The 10,079-nt window shown below is 33.6% G+C and overlaps 1 pseudogene; it reads left to right on the top strand.

The window, feature by feature from the left end:
* Positions 1–1,321: 1,321 nt before the first annotated feature.
* Positions 1,322–2,509, top strand: LOC122739435 (annotated as a pseudogene).
* The last annotated feature ends 7,570 nt before the right edge of the window (positions 2,510–10,079 follow it).

The following is a 10,079-nucleotide window of genomic DNA, read 5'->3' as shown; positions in this document are numbered from 1 at the left end:
TATCATTTCTTTCAATATAATACTATTCCATCAGAATCATATGCCAGAAATTATTCAGGTAATGGACATCCTCCCAATTTCTAATTCTTTGCTCCTATAAAAAGTAGTGTTATAAGCATTTTGCATATATAGGTCCTTTCTATTTTTCTTTGAACTCTTTTAGAAATAGACCTAGTACTACTATTTTTTGGTCAAAGAGTATGCGCAGTCTCATAATCCTTTAGGTGTAGTTCCAACATTTTTTTTCTCCAGAATTGGTGAATCAATTCACAATTCCATAGTCAAATTTTTTCAACATTGACATCTAACATTTATCAATTTCCTTTTCTTTCACATTTGCCAGTCTGAGAAGTTTGAAGTAGTATTTCAGAATTTTTTTCATTTTTCATTTATCTAATTAACAATGTTTTAGACTACCTGTATCTTTGAATTCTTCTGAAAACTGCCTGTTCTTACTCACTGACCATTTAACATTTAGGGAATGACCCTTAATTTTATACATTTGACACCATTCCCTATGTACATGAAAATTATTGTAAAATTAATATTACTTCATCATTTACAGTATATTTTCAAAACATGTGGTGTACTTTATTATTTTAAGTATGTCTGATTTTTGCATTTACTTTGACTGAGATAATGATTGCATCCCCTGACTTTTTACTTCAACTGAAGCATAATAGATTCTTCCCTAGTGTCTTGTAAATCTGTTTGTATGTAGAAACTCATTTTCTAGTGAGTTCTTTCTTGGCTCTTTCTCTTCTGTTGCTACAGCATTGCTTTTAATCTGATGTAATACCACAAGAGAATGACTGATGGACAGCGAGTTTCTATTTTACTATCCCACACCAATGAATCAACAAAGTCAAAACCACATTCCTCACAAAGGATTAAAAAAATTATGAAATTATAAACAAAGTTTCTATGTCTCCAGGGTCAGTAGGACCAGCTAATATTTGTAATTATAACCATATCAAGAATGATTTATTTCTATTCTCTTCCTTGATGAATGTGATTATAATATTTAACCTCTAGGTATCAGTTATGAAAATTCTTCTCCATGAACAGAGAAGGAGAGGAATAGAAAAAAAATGATATAAAGAGGAGGTAAATTAATAGCAAGTGATATCTAAAACATGAGTTATATTCATGGTTCTGCCAACAGTAGCTGGATGACTTTGGACAAGTCATTTTACCCCTCTGGCATCAGTTTCCTCCTGTATAGAATGTATTGAATTTAAACAAAGCAACAAAATTACAACTGAGAAATCATGAAGACATTTCTTTCTAACATTATACAAGGAGAGTTACTGGTTTATCCATGGTACACTTCCCAAGTCATAGAACAACTTCAGGTGATTTGTTTCCAAGCATAGTCTCAGGCTCCTAGGGCTGATCCAGAAAATACTTGGTAGAGTTTTAGGCAGGAAAAATGTTATTGAAAGGAACTACATTAACCCAGATAAATGGAAAGGCTTGTACACAATAAGAAACTTCATTCATTCCTGTTGGAAAGATAAGATTTCTGGTATCATAGAAAGTGGCTTAATTATTTTTTCCTTATGATGGAATTTAAGCAGGTACCTCAGTGTACTACTAGTACAGTATATAAACTGAAGTTCAAGGCAGTATCAAAGCAACTCTTGGATATAGGGTTCTAAGACTTAGACACATGAGGAACATTGTAGGAAAGGAAATAAATATTTGAATAATCCACTTATGCTAGGAACTTTGGGTACAATTAGATGTGGAGGCCATGAACTTTCAGCACTTGTAGATGAAGGTGGTTTAAAGAGCCTTTGGGGTAACATAAGTCACAACCAGCTCATACAACTTATTGGACCAGCTAGTTTGGGAGGATTTGGTGGGCTTCATGCACTGGCAGGTCCTGGTCTGGCAAGCTTACAGGGGAGTGGAAGGCCTCCAGCTTCTGTAACCCTATCTTCTACCTCTTCTTCCACTCATGCTACACCAGTATGAAGTGCTCAAGCAATTGCTTCTGGAACTAGTCTGAGCACAGCACTGAGTTAAAGGAATAGAACAAGAACAACAACAATCCAAACTCAGCAAATTCAATGGAGTGAACGTCAGAACATTTTAGCTACTATGAATGTGAAATCTGGGCAGGAAGTGAACAGCAAGTTGTGTTGGCCAGTGTACTAACTTCAGAGATCATGGGTCCTATTCTGGTCCATGCTGAAGTCTAAGGGCAGTTGGTGCCTTATCTCTCCACTGGAGAATATCTTCCACATATTGTAGAAGAGATTAAGAGCACACTCACCTCTTCTCAGTTTCATCTTGTATTGAGTTCCTTTAGTTTTGCCTTAGTTTCAGGACAGTTTGTCCCACTTTTTAGTTAGTTTGTTTTATCAACAGAAGTTATAGATGTGGCAGATAAGGCTGATATAAAAACAATTGCCAACGCCATACTGAACAATGCCAAATCAGATGAAAAGGAAGGAAGGCAAAGGGCAAGAAAGACAAAGAGGAAGATATGAGTTTAAATTAAATTATTTATTATCTTTTAAGATACTGGAAATTTTTAGTAAGTGACTTTAATAGTGTCACTAATTTATTGTATACACTCATACCTACATTCAGTCAAAAAATAAGACTTCTCTTTTATTTGCAAAAAATAAAAATATATAAGAAAAAAATAAAGGAGGGTATCAAAAAGGAGAAATGATTGTTAAGAAAAAGATATGAAATATCATAGACTAAATTTTAAAGCATCCTGCCTACAGGTTAATCAATGTGTTTTGATGGATATGCTTTCAATATGATATGGTGCATAAAATGAGGCACTGGAAGAAAAAGATAGAACAGAAATATGTGACACATCCAATTCAAATAAAAGGCTTACAATGAAGGAAAATAACTACTCTAGTTTCTCAGGACAAAGAGAGATTTACATGGGAATGAATGTAGAGGTAAAGGAAGAGAATGAAATAAGTGGGAAGGTAATGGTGACATCTTATTTCAGTGTTTCAGTGGGTTCTCAATGAGAAAATCTTCCATGAAGAAAAAGATATTCAATAAAGGGAGGTAGGCACTTTACAATAGCTATAATCTATAGGGAAACAACATGTAGATCTCAAGGGAAGAGGGATCATGTATCCTGAAGGTAATTGGCACCCAGATGATTGAGAGGGAATGGACCCAGAGAGAAGATTGTATGATAAATAGGGAAAAAGTTATCATGACATAGGGAAAAAAGGTAGTGATAAGCTTCAGAATCAGAGACATAGGAATATGTTTAACATAGGATAGTACTTCTAGCCTTTCTATCATCTGCAGGAATTGTATTTTCAAGAATGGGATACAGTAACAAAAGAGGACAAGGGGACAAGATCTACAAGGCAATAACAGTAACTATTTAGAAATGACAACCAAAATAGATATGTTTTAATTCCATGATAAACACACACAGAGTAAAGAAGGAATACATAAATATATGGTCTATGAACCTTAGAATCAAAGAAGACAATTCTAGAATAGACATAAAGAGGAGGGTTATAATACAGACAATGAAGTAAAGCAATCCCTTTAAAAATAAAGAACATGGGAGGCGGCTAGGTGGCACAGTGGATAACACACCGGCCCTGGATTCAGGAGTACCTGAGTTCAAATCCGGCCTCAGACACTTGACACTTACTAGCTGTGTGACCCTGGGCAAGTCACATAACCCCCATTGCCCCACAAAAAAAATAAAAAATAAAGAACATGAAATTTATAAACTCATTAACAAAAAGTTGGAGTAGCTTAGAAGGGAATGATTACTTAACTACAAGCAAAAACAAAATAAAAACTAGATAACTAGAAAAAAGGAAGAAAACAAAACAATAATAAAGAAAATGCCAAAAGTAGAGAAAGAGTTGACAAATTGGAATGAGTAGGAAGAGGTTAAGAGGGAAGAGGGGGAAAGAGCTCATTGGGATGGAAGTGTCTTAAGACAGATTAAGCTAAAATAACTGAAGAGACAGGATGAAAGGAAAAATATTCCTTTGGGAAAACGGAAAAAAAAAGCAATTTGAAGATTGAAATAAGATGAAAAAATGAACTCCCATAACTTATTTGTGAGTGAATATCAATAAATAGAAAAAAGAATAACAGGAAGAATACAAAAACAAATTTCTAAAATTGATATTTCACAAGAAATGCACCTAAAAAGCAAAGAACCAAATGGGATACAAATGAGGGGATGCAACAAAACGTGCTTTTCATTGGGTAAATCCAAAAAGAAAGCAAGAAATGCAGTTATACTCTCAAATTAAAAAAAAATGGAATTTTACAACATAAAAATAGGAAGGAAATAAGGAAACTGTGACATGATCCCTGGTGCTTTAGTAAAAAAACCAAAAACAAACAAAAAAAAAAACAGTATCAATATTAAACTTGGAGTTTCCAAATGTCTTTGTGTGTAATTTCATAGAGGAAAGATAATAGAAATATAAGAAATAAAAGAAATGACTATATTACAGAGAATTCTGAGCAATATGAACTGCCCCAGTTAGAACTGAGCAGAACCAAGGGCACAGTATATTAAAATGGATTGAGTCATTTAAGGAAAACAACAATGGTAAAACTTTAATTAATGCAATGACCAATCAAGTCCCCAAGAGTCAATAAGAAAGCAATTTACTCAACCTCCTGATAGAGAGAAGTGAGACAAAAGATCCAGAAACATACAGTTTTTGACATGTCTATTAGGTATATACTCCTTTTAGATTGTTTCCCTTCCTCTCTCCTCTTAGCTTTGGGTAAAGAAAAGAGAGGGGGGTGATAAAAAGGGAGGGCAGATTGGGGGAGGCAGGGTAAAGAAATAAAACATTGGTGAAGAGGAATAGGGGGAAAAAAGGGGGGGGAAGTACAAAGGGGGTAAATAAAATGGAGGGGAACAGACAATCAATAATAATAACTGTGAATGTGAATGGGATGAACTCTGCTATAAAACAGAAGCGAATTGCAGAGTGGATTAAAAACCAGAATCCTATGATATGCTGTTTACAAGAAACACATTTGAAGCAGAGAGATACACACAGAGTAAAGGTAAAAGGCTGGAGCAGAATATATTATGCCTCAGCTAAAGTAAAAAAGGCAGGGGTACCAATCCATATCTCAGACAAAGCACAGGCAAAAATAGATCTCATTAAAAGAGATAAGAAAGGAAATTACATCTTGCTAAAAGGTACTACATATAATGAAGCAATATCAATATTAAATATGTATGCCCCAAGTGGTATAGCATCTAAATTCTTACAGGAGAAGTTAAATGACTTACAAGAGGAATTAGACACTAATACTATACTAGTGGGGGATCTGCATCTCCCCCTCTCAGAATTAGATAAATCCAGCTGAAAAATAAATAAGAAAGAAGTGAAAGAGGTGAATAGATTACTAGAAAAGTTAGACATGATAAATGTCTGGAGAAAATTAAATGGGGATAGAAAGGAATGTACCTTTTTCTCAGCAGTATGTGGCACATTTTAAAAAATTGACCATGTAATAGGGCACAAAAACCTCATAGTCAAATGTAGAAAGGCAGAAATAGTAAATGCATCCTTCTCAGATCATGATGCAATAAAAATTACATGTAAAAAAGAGCCAGGGAAAAGCAGAATGTAAATCAATTGGAAACTAAATAATTTCATCCTAAAGAATGAATGGGCCAAACAACAAATCATAGAAACAATAAAAAACCATATCCAAGAGAATGACAATAATGAGACAACATACCACAATCTATGGGATGCAGCCAAAGCAGTACTTAGGGGAAAATTTCTAGCTCTAAATGTTTACATGAATAAAAAAGAGAAAGAGGAGATTAATGAATTGGGCATGCAACTTAAAAAGCTAGAAAAAGAACAAATTAGAAATTCACAATTAGATACTAAACTAGAAATCCTGAACATTAAAGCAGAAATTAAGAATATTGAAAGCAAAATATCTAAAGAATTAATCAATCAAACTAAGAGCTGGTTTTATGAAAAAACCAATAAAATAGATAAAATATTGGTTAATTTGATTAAAAAAAAAGAAAGAAGAAAACCAAATTACCACTATCAAAAATTAAAAGGGTGATGTTACCACCAATGAAGTGGAAATTAAATCAATAATTAGGAATTATTTTGCCCAACTGTATGCCAATAAATTTAACAATATAAATTCAATGGATGAATATTTACATAAATACAAATTGCCCAGGTTAACTGAAGAGGAAATACAATCCTTAAATAAACCCATATTAGAAAAAGAAATTGAACACACCATTCATGAACTCCCTAAGAAAAAATCCCCAGGGCCAAATGGGTTTACAGGTGTATTTTACCAAACATTTAAAGAACAATTAATTCTAATATTATACAAATTATTTGGAAAAATAGGTGAAGAAGGAGTTCTACCAAATTCATTTTATGACACAAATATAGTGGTGATACCAAAATCAGGCAAAGCAAAACAGAGAAAGAAAATTATAGACCAATTTCCCTAATGAATATTGATGCTAAAATCTTAAATAAGATACTAGCAAGGAGATTACAGCAAGTGATCAACAGGATCATCCTCTATGACCAGGTGGGATTTATACCAGGAATGCAGGGCTGGTTCAACATTAGGAAAACTATTAACATAATTATCCACATCAATAAGAAAACTAACCCAAATCATATGATTATCTCAATACATGCAGAGAAAGCTTTTGACAAAATACAGCAACCATTCCTAATAAAAACACTAAAGAGTTTAGGAATAGGGGGAGCTTTCCTTAAAATAATAAACAGTATCTACCTAAAACCATCAGTAAATATTATATGCAATGGAGATAAGTTAAAGGCCTTCACAATAAGATCAGGGGTGAAACAGGGATATCCATTATCACCCCTATTATTTAATATTGTGATAGAAATTTTAGCTTTAGCAATCAGAAAATAGAAATGAATTAAAGGAATTAGAATAGGTAAGGAGGAAACAAAACTATCACTCTTTGCAGATGATATGATGGTATACTTAAAGAATCCTAGAGAATCAACTCAAAAAGTACTTGAAACAATTAACAACTTTAGCAAAGCAGCAGGATATAAAATAAATCCACATAAATCATCAGCGTTTCTATACATGACCAACAAAGTCCAGCAGCAAGAGATAGAAAGAGAAATTCCATTCAAAGTAAGAGCACATAATATAAAATATTTGGGAGTCTACTTGCGAAGACAAATGCAGGAACTCTATGAACACAACTACCAAAAACTCTTCACACAAATCAAATCAGATCTAAATAATTGGAAAGATATCAGTTGCTTATGGATAGGAAGAGCTAATATAGTAAAAATGACAATACTACCTAAATTAATTTACTTATTCAGTGCCATACCAATCAGACTACCTAAAAATTATTTTATAGAGCTAGAAACAATAATAACAAAATTAATCTGGAGAAACAAAAAATCAAGAATATCCAGGGAAATAATGAAAAAAAATTCACAGGAAGGTGGGTTAGCGGTACCAAACCTGGAGCTTTACTATAAAGCAGCAGTCATCAAAACTATCTGGTACTGGCTAAAAATAGAGTGGTAGATCAATGGAATAGGCTAAGCACAGGAAATGCAGTAGTAAATTACATTAGTAATGTAGTATTTGATAAATCCAAAGATTCCAGCTTCTGGGATAGGAACTCAGTATTTGACAAAAACTGCTTGGAAAACTGGAAGATAGTATGGCAGAAATTAGGCATAGACCAACATCTTACACCTTTACTAAAATAAGGTCAAAATGGATACATGATTTAGACATAAGAGGTGATACCATAGGTAAATTAGGATAGAAAGGAATAGTCTATCTATCAGATCTTTGGAAAAGAAAACAGTTTATGACCAAACAAGAGATGGTGTATATTATAAAATGCAAAATGGATGATTTTGATTACATTAAATTAAAAAAAAATTTGTACAAACAGAAGCAATGCATCCAAAATTAGAAGAGAGGCAGAAAGCTGGAAAACAATTTTTGTGGCCAGTACTTCTGATAAAGGCCTCATCTCTAAAATATATAGGGAACTAAATCAAATTTATAAGAATCCAAGTCATTCCCCAATTGAGAAATGGTCAAAGGATATGAACAGGCAGTTTTCTGATGAAGAAACCAAAGCTATCTATTCCCATATGAAAAAAATGCTCTAAATCTGTAATGATTAGAGAAATGCGAAATAAAACAACCCTGAGGTACCACCTGACACCTATCAGATTGGCTAAAATGACAAAAAAAGGAAAATAATAAATGTTGGAGAAGCTGTGGGAAAATTGGAACACTAATTCATTGTTGGTGGGGCTGTGGACTGATCCAACCATTCTGGAGAGCAATTGGGAATTATGCCCAAGGGGTGATGAAGCTTTGCATACACTTTGCCCCAGCAATACCACTTTTGGGTCTTTTTCCCAAAGAGATCATGGAAAGGGGAAAGGGACCCACATGTACAAAAATATTTATAGCTGGTCTTTATGTGATGGCAAGGAATTGGAAGTTGAGGGGATGCCCATGAATTGGGGAATGGCTGGACAAGTTGTGCTATATGGATGTAATGGAATACTATTGTGCTGTAAGAAAGGATGAGCAGGAGGAGGTCAGAGAAACCTGGAGGGTATTGCATGGACTGATGAAGAGTGAGATGAGCAGAACCAGAAGAACATTGTACACAGTATCATCAACATTGAGTATTGATCTACTGTGATGGACTATATTTATCTCACCAATGCAATGGTATAGAAGAGTTCCAGGGAGCTCATCGTAGAAGAGGATCTCCAAATCCAAGATGGATGTGGGGGAAAAAAAAAGAACTGTGGAGTATAGATGCTAAATGAACCATACTATTTCTTTTGTTTTTGGTGGTGGTGTTTTTTCTCTTTTGAGGTTTTTCATCATTGCTCTGATTTTTCTCTTATAACATGACTAATGCAGAAATAGGATTAACATTATTATGTATATATATTAATGTTATTATGTATGTATGTGTATATATATATATATATATATATATATATATATATATATATATATATATATATATATATATATATATATATATATATATATATATATATATATGACCTATACCAGATTACTTGCTGTCTAAGGGTCTAAGGGAGGGGGAGGGAGGGGAGGGAGGGATAAAAATCTGAAATTGGAAAGCTTGTATAAACAAAAGTTGAGAACTATCTGTACATGTAACAGAAAAAATAAAATACTTTATTAATTAAAGTAAAATAAAATAAAATAAAATAAAAAGGGTAAATTGAAGCAGGTATCCATACAAGATAACATTTATTAGCAGATACATCCTACCTATAAATAAATGCAGGAATGACTTGGCTCCATTTATGTTAAATATCCTGAGCAGAAGGGAAGATACCCTTATATATATATTTTGGAGAGTACAGAACAAAAAACAGAATAGGGTAGACAGCATCATGACATTAAGGTAACATGATTGGTTACAAAGCTGAGGCACACGATTGGTTAGAAGTTTGATAACAGGTACCAGCAACAATCCCTCTTCTTCTCCTATGAGACTAAGAATTGCTCATTGTTTAAGTCCAGGTGTGAGATAGCAACTTGGACTTTTAGATAGCAAACTAGATAACCATGAAGGAAAGTATGGTGGTATAAAGATATGCCCTTCAAATCCTTTGTTCTCACATGCATTCTAAAAGGTCATCAAAATTCCTTGAGGCAAGAATAGATCACTGATTAACAAAAAGATCTGGATTTCTAAAATTAACCCATTACAAACCAACTGAATTCTGAACTAATCATGAATGACCAAGTTTCAGGACAAAAGGAGTAACAGAAAGATATCAATTAATTGGGATCAACTAAAATGGGATCAAATAGAGAATGATCCAGGCCAAATCTTAATCTTCTCACCTAGGAAACATCTTCCACTTAACACAAATTATGCAGTTTAAAGGAGTTGGAATCACAAGACACGCACATGAATGCTAGCTTTGCCCAATCAATGGTCAGATGATTTGGTCAATCCATGTTTCCCTTTTAATCTCTATGTCCTATACCTGGGAAAGGAGGATAAT

This window comes from Dromiciops gliroides, chromosome 2 (assembly GCF_019393635.1).
Source record: "Dromiciops gliroides isolate mDroGli1 chromosome 2, mDroGli1.pri, whole genome shotgun sequence".
Lineage (NCBI taxonomy): Eukaryota > Metazoa > Chordata > Mammalia > Microbiotheria > Microbiotheriidae > Dromiciops > Dromiciops gliroides.
The sequence above is the reverse complement of the archived record's forward strand: the minus strand, read 5'-3'. Positions and strand labels throughout refer to the sequence as shown.